At 38.3% G+C, this 12,706-nt stretch overlaps 1 pseudogene; it reads left to right on the top strand.

Annotated features, from left to right (window-relative positions):
- Window positions 1–12,706, top strand: part of LOC104682616 — a 63,670-nt pseudogene that overhangs the window by 30,333 nt on the left and 20,631 nt on the right.

The following is a 12,706-nucleotide window of genomic DNA, read 5'->3' as shown; positions in this document are numbered from 1 at the left end:
GATGTGAGCATAGGTAGGGGTTGGGGTTGACATGTGAAGTGGGGTGGTCCCATTGAGAAGATGACATTTCAGCAGATTTAAATAAAGGAAGGGATTTAACCATCTGGAAGTAGAGGGGAAGGTCATTTCTGTCAGGGAACGGTGAGTGCAAAGCATTGAGATTGTGCCTGGGTAGAGTGGGGGTTGTTCTGAGAACAGTGAGGAGGCCACCGTGGGTGGAAGGCATTATGCTATTGGTGCGCAGAACGAGATGAGATGGCAGTAGGAAGCTATCAAAGGGGTAGGGTTAAGCTGTGTATGGCTTAATGGTCATTGCAGTAACTTTGGGCTTTATTCTGGATAAAATGGGGAACAATTAAATGGCTTTGAGCAAGAGAGTGACTCTCTTGGACTTAATGTTTTAAAAGGATGACTCTGGTTACTGGCTTACAGAATGAAGGAGTAAAGAAGAGAAATGGGAAGAGTGGTGAGATCTGTTAGGAAGTCACTGACTCATGCAGGAGAGAAATGACAGTAGCAGTGGAAATGGTGATAAATGGTCAGAGTTTGTATATATTTGAAAAGTAGAGGCATTTTTGTCATTAAAAATGGAATGTTACAAGTGTATTAGTCCGGGTTCTCAAGAGGCACAGAACTAATGGAATATATATACATACACACGCGCGCACGCACACACACACACACACATCCATCCATACATTTAAAAGGGAGCTTATTATGTATTAACTCACACGATCACAAGATCCCACAACAGGCCATCTGCAGGCTGAGGAACAAGGAGAGCCAGTCTGAGTTGCAAAACTGAAGAACCTGAGTCTGATGTTCGAGGGCAGGAAGCATCCAGTACGGGAGAAAGATGTAGGCTGGGAAGCTAGGCCAGTCTCTCTTTTCACATTTTTCTGCCTGCTTATATTCTAGCTTTGCTGGGAGCTGATTAGACTGTGGCCACCCAGTTTAAGGGTGGGTGTGCCTTCCCAAGGCCACAGACTCAAATGTTAGTCTCCTTTGGTAACACCCTCACAGGCACGCCTAGGATCAATACTTTGTATCCTTCAATCAAATTGACACTCAGTATTAACCATCACAAATAAAAATAAAAATGAAATAAAATGAGCACAATTAATTACAATACAAGTATAAAGGAAACATGCTTAATAAAATAAAGGTAAGACCCTGAAGAAACTAGAACATTTCAGCTGTTAAAATAACCACCATTATATTATTATCCAACATAAAGTTACTAAAAATACTATCTTTCTTCCCAAATTAAGGTTGGGGTGGGGACAGAGATCTGGAGATTGGAGGTAATAAATAGAGAGACGTGGGGACAGAGATCTGGAGACTGGAGGTAATAAATAGGGAGACATTAGTCTACAAGAAGGAAGGTGTTTACTCAATGCAAGACGAAGTTCAGAGTGGATGGTTGGAATATAAAGATACTAAACCTGATAGAAATGTTCTAAGCCAGAGTTTAAGGGTTTGAAATTTGGTACATTTTCTTTTCTTTTCTTTTTCTTCTTAAAAAGGCATAGAAAGAGGGCTATGGAAAGCAGGGAGAAGAAACGTCAGAAGAGAAAGCTTAGGGTGCACCAAATATCTACTTTGTGCTAATGTTATATTACTACTCCAAGACATACCAAAGCCTGCATAAATTATCCTGACAGCCAATGCTCCTGCAATTACACTGGGAAAAAAATGACTTCTGCTTAAATTGATACTTAACACATAAGCATTGAATGAAGACTCCCCACCGCCAGAAATACATGCTAGAGGGGAGCTGGAGAAGGTGATGTCATGAGGGGATGAACCAGGGACAACAGCAGAATTTAAATAGTGTCTCCAAGACAGGATAGGGACTTTTAAATACATTTTTATGACTAGAAAAGTAACATGCTTTTATTATTTAAAAATACTTTGGGAAATAAAGAAAAGGAGAAATAAGGAAAGAATCCTCAATTGTCCTATCAGAAAGACTGGAATTTTTAAAAGTCAACGTGAAGCTGTTACTATGTACCATTTAATAGCAGGTAAAAATATTTCCTTAATATTATCCACTGCAGTGAATACAGTATTTTGGCTGAATAAATCATTTGGTGGAATGCAGACACAGCAATGGCAACCACATCCACTTTTTTTTTTTTTTTTTTTTTTTTTTTTTGAGATGGAGTCTCGCACTGTTACCTGGGCTGGAGTGCAGTGGTGTGATCTTGGTTCACTGCAACCTCTGCCTCCCGGGTTCACGTGATTCTCCTGCCTAGCTGGGATTACAGGTGCACACTGACGCACCCGGCTAATTTTTTTGTATTTTTAGTACAGATGGGGTTTCACTATGTTTGCCAGACTGGTCTCAAATTCCTGATCTCATGATCTGCCTGCCTTGTCTTCCCAAAGTGCTGGGATTACAGGCATGAGCCACTGCGCCTGGCCCACATCCACTTTTAAGCAAACTGTCGCCTATTGCTTTCTGCAGTATTGACCTACCCTTTGTTATGCCGGAGAAGAGCCTTATTTGGTTTCCCGGCCCTCTGTTCTTCCATGGGTTGTCACAAATAGACACTGCATTTGTAAGCACCATCATTTTGCATCTGGATTTCTGATTTAGCCAAAAGATGTGTAAAAATGTATGGAACCACATCTGAAGAAGCAAAGGAACACTTCTTATTTTTCCAACCATCAGTGTGATTTACGATCACTAAACTGTTTCCCGATCCCTTATTTGAAACTTGGCCACAGCAAAAATGGAAGAGACGCAGATCTAAGGATCTGGCGTGCTTGGAAAATGGGTATCAGTGGATCAAATGCTTGGCACGGGCTTTGCTGTCAGCACCTCAGGTGCATACTGCATTTCAAATTTTAAAGTGACTACTTTGATTTTGAGGTAATTCACACTCAACTCTTTCTTTAGATAGGTCTGAGTAATAGCTGTACAACAAGAAAGATATTACCTGGAATGGCTTACAACACACTTCTCAAAATTTTCCAACTAAAATTAATAGAAATATAATTTTTCTAAGGGTACAATACATGAAAACTCGAAAAAAGTTTTTAATGATCTCCATCCCAGGTGCCAATATGACAAGTGAAACCACAAATCCCAGTAGCACATCATGATGTTTTAAAAACAGGCAAAAACTGAATGCTTCTTGTCAGCTTTTCCTGAAATGTCGCAAGTTTTAAACACTGCTTATGAGACATACAGTGTCTGAGCATTCTACAAGAAATGAAAATGGCTCTCCAAATGCCAGTTTGAAAACGTTTCTCCAGTAACAAAACGTCAGCTCCAAAATCCACAAAGCAATCCCGGCTCTTCATAAAAACCTTCCTTTCTGTCGCGATCCCCAGAAATGGGCCCACTCTAGCAGTTCTGGACCATCGCAGATCGCTTCTTGAGATCCACAGCTGCTACCTGTGGTTATATCATTCAAAGAAGGACGTCTACAGGTCTCTTAAGATATGCTGAAGTTTACTTAGGGAAACTAGGAAATCCACCAAGAGATTCAAAGAAAACAATAAAAAACAAACCAGATAAAATGAGACATCAACTCATATCCCTGGTATATTACCCTGGTAATAAAGCCAATCCTCTTTTCCCTCCTCTGCATTAACTTCCATGTATTTGCTCTTAAGCTAGCCACTCCATGCCTTCACATTTCAGCCTCGTCATCCCAAGTCTGTTTCTTTACTGAATATGTCTATATGTTAAGAAATCTTTCCAGAGCCTACCCTTTCCTCAGATTTGGCAGGTAAGAAAAGAATATATGGGTAAGAATTAAGTAACTGAATACAGAAAACAACTGACTGAAGGAGAATCGTTAAATAATCTATCAACACACACAAATGTCCTCACCACTTTCCAGACCTCCTGACCCACACACACTTATATTGATAGTAGGTACTTGATTTTATTTTATATTTATATTTATTTTTATTTTTTGAGATGGAGTCTCGCTCTGTTGCCCAGGCTGGAGTGCAGTGGGGTGATCTTGGCTCATTGCAAGCTCTGCCACCCAGGTTCATGCCATTCTCCTGCTTCAGCCTCCCGAGTAGTTGGGACTATAGGTGCCCGTCACCACGCCCGGCTAATTTTTTTTTGTATTTTTAGTAGAGATGGGGTTTCACCCTATTAGCCACGATGGTCTTGATCTCCTGACCTCGTGATCCGCCCGCCTCAGCCTCCCAAAGTGCTGGGATTACAGGCGTGAGCCACTGCGCCTGGCCAGTAGGTACATGATTTTAGATGTGTCAATATCTTCAACCTGCTTTAGAAACCAAGAGATGCCTGACATCTCCAACAACCTCTATAAAATAAATGGCCAATTAAAAAGCCCTGATATGCATTAAGATTATCTAAGATGTTGGCTATTCTGAAAATAGAATTTTAGCAAAGCTGTTTCACAATATTTTTCACAGGAGCAGAGACTGATGGCCTGACATTGGTGGGCTCACTGCAAGATGCGCTGCAGACAACGTTTCCAAGGCACACACTGCCCACGAACGGCGCGACCCCGGCAAGACTGTGAAGGCATCAGAGAAAAGCTGCCCTTGAGCCTCAGTGAAAAAAGACCTCACCAGGTACTGTGAATGACTGACGTATCAGGAAAGTTCAAGGTTTCGATCTTCAGATTCACATAAAACACATACCTCACTGCTTCCTGAGCAAGGATTACTTGGAAGCTTTCAGAAGCCACTGACTGCAGAAAGCAGATATTTTCCACCCGAGATATAAAAGAAGATTAATTTCTGATTCACACACTTTTCTATCTCTTTACCACTAATCTGGCCACCTTTAGAGCACTAATATGATCATTATTCTTTATCACATATATACATATAAATATATATTTATATCATAATATATATTATAATATATTTATATAAATATACTATATGATATAAACATTTATATAATATATAAATGTATTTATATAATATAAAGATATTTTATATATATATATAACAATATAAATGGTGTCCCTCAGTTGAACATAAACCACTTCAGCTTCAGGCCAGGCTACTATGATTATGGCAGATAAGTCAAAACCAAGACCACTTTGTAATATACAATATAATATAAATATTTATATATTTATACAAATATCTATATAATATAAATATATAATATATACAATGTAAATATCTATATATTATATAAATATATTATATAAATATTAACATATTTATAAATGAATTATGCATTTATAAATTATATAAATTTATAAATATATAAATATATTTATAAATATAAAAATATAAATTTATAAATATATTTATATATTTATTAATATTTATTTATATTTTATTTCTATGGTTTTCTTTTTTGATGTGAGGAAACCCAAAGCTCTGAACATTTTCCTAAGCCCATAGGGAAAAATGGGTTCTTAAATACTGTTTGCTGGGTCTGAGACCACAACCCCAAAGGTGTTCTTTCAAATCCTTCACAGAATAATTCCCTTTTTATGTTGCCATCTAATACTCTCACATTTCCCTCAAATTTCCCTCACATTACTACTACCAACCTTCAGTCTTCTTAGATATGAACCTTAATTCGTGTTATCAAAATGATTCTGCTGAGGTCATTACAGTCCTATCAACAAGGACTGGTCAATCCTGAGAACACTAATATTGGGGCTACCCTGACTACGTTACTTAATTTGTTTTCTTCAGAGACACTTCCTTTAAATTTGACTCAAAAAATTTGTCTTCAGACGGGCACGGTGTCTTACACCTGTAATCCCAGCACTTTGGGAGGCCAAGGTGGGCAGATCACTAGGTCAGGAGTTTGAGACCAGCCTGACCAATATGGTGAAACCCCATTTTAACTAAAAAAAACACAAAAATTAGCTGGGCATGGTGGTGAGTGCTTATAGTCCCCGCTACTCAGGAGGCTGAGGCAGGTGAATTGCTAGAACCCGGGAGGCGGAGGTTGCAGTGAGCCAAGATAGTGCCACTGCACTCCAGCCTGGGGGATAGAGTGAGACTTTGTCTCAAAAAGAAAAAAAAAAATTGTTTTCATAAAGGGACACAAAACAGGCTCCTTCCTATTGCAGTAAACAATACTTTCATTCCGAATGCAGTCCGTGTATCACCAGATCATTCTTTCCTATATTGACAAGTGATTGACACCTGCCGATCACACATAAAAGCATTCCGTGTGTTCAGGATAATTGTTAGAGGTCTGCAAATATTTAAAGTCATCACACCTCCAGTTGATAATATTTCCATTCAAAAATTACCCAGAACCTTTTAAAGTGAGGTCTATACAAGTCTATTGATAAAATTTCCAGAAGTGACAACTATGATAAATCTATATGCATGCTGTGGTCAGCTGCAATTGTCATGTCAGAAATACTAAAATGGACAGTTAGTCCAAAATCTCTCCTTGACTCTAACAAAAGTCTAAAAACCCAACAAAGCAGTGTTCTTACAGATAATCACACAGCGCTTGCTTTCCCCTTAACTAGCCAAGATGAAATCCATGTTATAGGGAACACTGTTCACTACATCCACATACTGCAGGACAAATAAGCTCATGATAAAACTAAGAAAAAAGAAAGTCACCTGGTTCTCTAAAACAGATTCAGCTGGATTCGCTGGGTTTTATATTCTCGACCCCTGGCTTCAAAACTTGTTTCAAGATCTAAGAGTTGTTTTTCGTTTTTCCTGATAACTGCTTTTGTTGCAATCAGTTGAAGTGTCCTGTACAGACTCTGAAGTGCTACTAGGCAGCTATTGTCATGTCCGATGATCCCACAAATCTCCTGAAGCAGGAGAACTTAATCCAAGTCCAACCACAGACTGTGTTCTCTAAGCAACTTCCTGTTCAGAAAAATATCAGGCATGGTGAAAATCCGAAGGGACTGATTAAGACCCTGTGGCCTAACTTGTTTGCTTTTGGCCAAATCAAGGGGACTGAGGAAGCGAAAAGCAGCCCCTGGCATCCAGGAGCTGGCGTGGCACGCACAGCTGGGCAATGGTGTCCCTCAGCTGAACCTAAACCACTTCAACTTCAGGCCAGGCTACTATGATCATGGCAGATAAGTCAAAAGCAAGACCACTTTGTAATCATGCCTGAACACAGGTAGACACTAGCATTGTCCAAGCCACAATTTTTCTCCTGCAGAATCAGTTTATAAATATTCACTAATTATTGTTTATTTTTCTTTCCAAACGAGGTAGGAGCGCTGTGATAGACAAGTGCAGTTGGGCTTGATTTTCTTTCGTGACAACAGTTTGGGGTAGAAGCCCTGGAAAGGAAGCTTGTGGGGAGTTCCTGGTTGGTCCGTCTGCCATAACTAGAGGCCGCTGAGAGTGGGGTTAAGTGACCAGGTGACAGGCTAATCCCAACAGTCCTCCTGTTTCCTATTTGGAAGCATGAGGATCAGGTCTTAGGAGAAATACTATAGGAACGAAGAGAGAAGCGAATCATATTGTTTTATCCCTATTGACCCAGAACCAGGGGAAATGAATCTTGCTACACTTCCTAGAGAAAAGTTTGCCAGTCTGTCAGCAAAGCTCTAGGTAATGTGATCCTTGACCTGGGCTTTTATATGAAAGTGCTGATTGAAAAGCTTACTCCTCGTTAGTTTTGGGGTTTTCTAGGAGGACAGTTATAGCCTTGAAGTCTCTCTGAAAGATTAACTGAACAAAAAGAAAGAAAGAAAAAATGAGAAAAGGACCTAATAGCCAGAGAGAAGGTAATTATTTGATTTTATAGGAGTCTAACATAACCTGCATATTGTCCCTAAAAATAAGAACTCTACATTCAAATGCCATCTACCTCTTTCCTCGGTGTTGAAACTCTGTTCAGGAAAAGGTTTATCAAGCTAGAATTACGAAAACTGCCTGTTTTACTTTCTCACATTGTTACCTAGAGATCTCCCCTATTTAAGGGGGAAGAATAGGACTCATGTTATATAACAAGCGATAACAAAATAAATGGTAATAAAATGTGTGGAGACAAGAGACGTATCTTAGGTCTCTCTTATCTCTACGAGGCTGAGTGAGTAATCTTAGCTCAAGAAATTCTTGAACCAAAAGGGGCCTCTGGGGGCAGCTGTCTGCAGATGGTGTCTCCACTATGAGTCTGTGAGATGGAAGCAGGGGTAGGAACGCTCAGCCTGTTTTGCATGCTCCTTTCTTTTCTCTGTGTCTCCGTACAGTCTTCTATAGTGGGGCTTCTAAAACTTCTTTTCACCATGCAATTTGCTAGAGGTAAATCACAAAGCCGGTCTTGTTCTATTTCCATTCCTGACTGAGAAGTTAGAAAACCAGCATTGTCGTGGTCTTAAAAAGGAATTGGAGTCACTCAGTATTTAAATAAGTTAATGAGTCCAGTGTACCATCTCGAACATTCTGTAATCAGTTCTAGAAAATTTCAGGGATCTTCTGGTAAACTTCAATATTAATATCATTAATCTGCTTTAAAAATCTAAAAGAACTAGTGTTCCTTCCTGTGAAATAAGATTGGGCTTATAAGCCTGAAATGTGTGCACATACACATGTGTGCACACACACGCGCACACGCAAATTTCTACAGCATTTCTGTGAGTAGGAGAGAAATTTGGGTTATTTCCCTTAGATAATAAATTAGTCGAATTTGTAACAGAATGGCTGTGATACTTCTATGATATTTTCCTACTAAAAATATTTCTGAAGTTGCTAAACCAGGCTTCCAATAAAAATATGCACCCTGTTTGGTTACTTTTATTGATGTTTAGAACTACCGCTGGAAAACTGACAGCAGCATGCCTGTGATTTCTTTGAACACGTATGTTAAAAGTAAACTAAAGATCTCAATAAATATGCATACCATTCTCTATAGACAAATATTTATATCTGTTTTTCAGCATCCTCAGGTGGGAATAAAATCACCTCATACATATACATCTGATTTAGTAATTTACTTCTTACATTCAGAGAAACCCTTGGGAATACAAGTCTTTGAAATATCAATGTTAAAAGTGTTTTTAGGTAGGTTGAATTCTGGACTTCAGTTGGACTTTAGTTATTCAGAGGCACTCACTCAATGGAAATCAGTTAAACAGCCTCAGAATCTTGGCCATTTTGGGGCATATAATGTGCTTTAGAATAAATCATCCTATTTTCCTGATGCATTCATTATCTTTGATCTTTTTTAATTAATCATTTTTTTTTTTAAACAGAGATGAGGTCTTGCTCTGTGGCCCAGGCTGGAGTGCAGTGGTGCAATCACAGCATATTACAGCTTTGAACTCCTGGGTTCCCACCTCAGTCTCTCAAGTCGCTGGGACTACAGGTGCACTCCACTGTGCCCTTCATCTTTTACTTACAATAAAATATCTCCCTCTCCTGTATCCACTAAACACACCACTCACTGGGTCTGGGCCTACCCTAATACAGCATGATCTCAACTTCATTGCATTTTCAATGACCTTATTTCCAAATGAAGTCACATTCATGGCACTGGGGTTTAGAACTTGTTGTGTGTGTGTATGTGTGTGTGTGTATATATATATATTTTGTTGTTGTTGTTGTTGGGGCCAACGTCGGGGAGCAATTCAAACCACTAGAACAACCATAACTGCTTCTCCATGTAGCCTGATCATTCAGCTATTGCTTTTTGGCAGAAGGGCGAATGATATGTAGTTAATTATATTTCCCAGAATGTTCATTACATATAGACATTCTCAGTCGTTTTGAGAGGGGTGACAGGAAGACGTAGGAGAGCACGTTTTGAAAACTGCAGCAACATGACTTGTCTCTGGTCCCCATCTCCTCTATCCTGTACTGTCTTATGACTATCATGCTGTGTGCATGAACAGGCCGAACAGGCACCTTTGTTCACAAGTCATGTGCCTTTGCTGAAGAAAGGAAACGGGAGTTGAGAGGTTTGGATAATTTCAATACTTAATCTGAACTGTCCCAGTAATTTCACTTTGATGTGGCAGACAGCAATTCCTTGGACATAGAGAGACCTGTGCCACAAACTATATGGGGGCGTTTAAGCTGTGGTTTTAGGCAAATATTAACTTTCAGGAAGCCTCCGCCCTATGATGGTGATTTATAAGAGATAATTTCCAGGAATAGCCAATCCTAGAATAAGATCAACAGAAGAAGGTAAAATAGTCATGGAAAAGAAAAGAGGCAGCCCAACTTCGTCAGGATAAATTAAAACTATGTAAAGGAAAGCCCGCAAACTTCAAAACAATGATGATGGCGATGCTAGCTAAACTGTTCCATGACAAAGGAATTAAAAATGGGAAAAAACAAACACGGATTCAATAAAGGCAGCAGGATAACCCAGACACTAAAACCTGATAACAACAAGAAGAGCAAAAGATGCACACATTCACACTTACAATAACAGTAGTAATAGGTGGCATTCATTGAGCATTGCTCTGTGCCAGGCACTATCTAAAGCCCTTTACTTATATTTCCTTATTTCATGATCACATCAATCACTGGAATATGTGCAATGACTTTCCCAATTTTAAACGCGAAGGAAATAAATCACAGAGATGGTAAATATCTTCAAGGTTGGAGCCATAAAGAAAGAGAAACCTGATTCAGACTGACGAAGTCTGGCTTCAGTCATGCTCTCACACCGTCTTGCCTCTCTCAAGTACAGGCCAGTTCATTAATAAAACCACGTGTAAAATCCATAAGTTAAATAGTAGTCAATAAATTTTGCATGATATTGAAAGATTATTAGACTAACTTATATTGATTGATGTATATATTAGGGTATAGACTTAGCTGTTTTAAGAAACACTAGAACACAATGACTTAAATATTTGTGTATAAATGTATAAATTTGTGTATACCTGTATATATATTTATATTTTACATTAAATTTATTTAAATTATACATACATATATAAGTATTTGTGCATATATATATACACACACACACACACACACACACACACACACATATGTATCTCCCTTACCTGAGTCTCTTGTCTCAGGAAGACAGTGGTCCTGCCTGATAAACTACTCTGCTTCTTGAGTGAGTCCAGGTTTTCAATCAGGTAGGTGGACTCTACTGAATTCAACAACTAGCTTCCATTTCTCGGTCCAAGGTGGCTATTCCAGTTGTTGCTATTTCCTAACATGCCAGAAGGAAAAAGTCTAGAGGAAGTCAGTAGAGAGCCTAGAAAAAGGAGTTACCTATAAGGAAGTAAGCCACGTGTTGCTGACATCACGTGCACACATTCCATTGGCCAGAAATTAAGTGCATGGCCTAATTTCAACAAAAGTTGGGAAGTAGCCTCTTTTGAGGTAGCTGTGTGTTGAGCTAAAACTTGAGGAACTTTATTATTACAAGTTTAAAATAGACAATAAATATCAGAGTAAGACTTTCAGAATCTACCAATATCCCTAACAATGTTTAATAAGAACATTGAAAATTGAGTGTACAATCTGATAAAGACACTTAATAAGCAAGGAAGAGGAGGATATACTTCCTTAATCTGAGATAGAACAACTAAAATGTCAGACTTACATAAAATGATAAGACATGGGAGTTTGGAATTAAAAGAAAAATTTCTTCACTATCATAGATAATAAAAACAGAAAGAAAAGGTAGGGATAAACTGGTAATTATTTTCATCTATTTGGACTCAAGAAGGAACTAAAATCTATCCAAACAAACCAGAATAGTTTTGTTTACAAATTACATACTATAGTATCTAATTATTAATAACAAACAGTTAGAAAATTAAGGAACTAGATCCAGTTTCTCGGGCAATGAGGAATCCATTTAACAGAAAGCTTATGACTAGATTAAAAAATGTACATACCATCACTCTAAGGGACACAAAAGAAAATATGAATAAAATACATATTATAAATTCTTCCAGAAATAATTTAACAAAATTTCAGTCAAAATTCCAAATTATTTGGATATTACTGGCCGATTTCAAAGTTCACCTGGAATAATTGGAATAATAAATGCTGAAAAACTGTATGTAGGGATTTAATATAGTACATAAATTAGCAAATCAGTGAGGAAAATGTAGCATGTTTAATAAATGATATTGAGGCAATTGCTGAACTATTTAAAACGTTTATAAGTTAAAGCTTCTATCTTATTCAATAAAATTTCAAATAAATTTTATGTGAGAAAATGTTAAAAAAATCATTTCCATGTTTTTGGAATTGGGAAAAGTTTTAATGAGCATGTTATAAAGGTAAAACTCCCAGGAAAATATTGTGTATGTTATGTATTTAATCTATATTTTAACCTTCTGTGTCTGTAAGTTTACCATACCAAAATTCAAAAAGAAAAATATACATGACTAAGGGTTAATCACAAAGTACATAAAAAGCCCTTATTAATAAGTTGGAAAATGTTCAATACCCAGTAGAAAAGTAAGAAAAGAAAATAAATAAGCAATCTGAAGAATAAGACTAAATAATTTCTTTCTTTTTTTTTTTTTTTTTTTTTTTTTGAGACAGAGTCTGGCTCTGTCCCCCAGGCTGGAGTGCTATAGTGTGATCTTAGCTCACTGCAACCTCCACCTCCCAGGTTCAAGCGATTCTCCTGCCTCAGCCTCCCGAGTAGCTGGGACTACAGGCGCCGCCTCCATGCCCGGCTAATTTTTTGTACTTTCAGTAGAGACGGGGTTTCACCGTGTTCGCCAGGATGGTCTCGATCTCCTGACCTCGTGAGCCACTCACCTCGGCCTCCCAAAGTGCTGAGGTTACAGGCGTGAGCCACCGCACC

This window comes from Rhinopithecus roxellana, chromosome 18 (assembly GCF_007565055.1).
Source record: "Rhinopithecus roxellana isolate Shanxi Qingling chromosome 18, ASM756505v1, whole genome shotgun sequence".
NCBI classification, from domain to species: Eukaryota; Metazoa; Chordata; class Mammalia; order Primates; family Cercopithecidae; genus Rhinopithecus; species Rhinopithecus roxellana.
The sequence above is the reverse complement of the archived record's forward strand: the minus strand, read 5'-3'. Positions and strand labels throughout refer to the sequence as shown.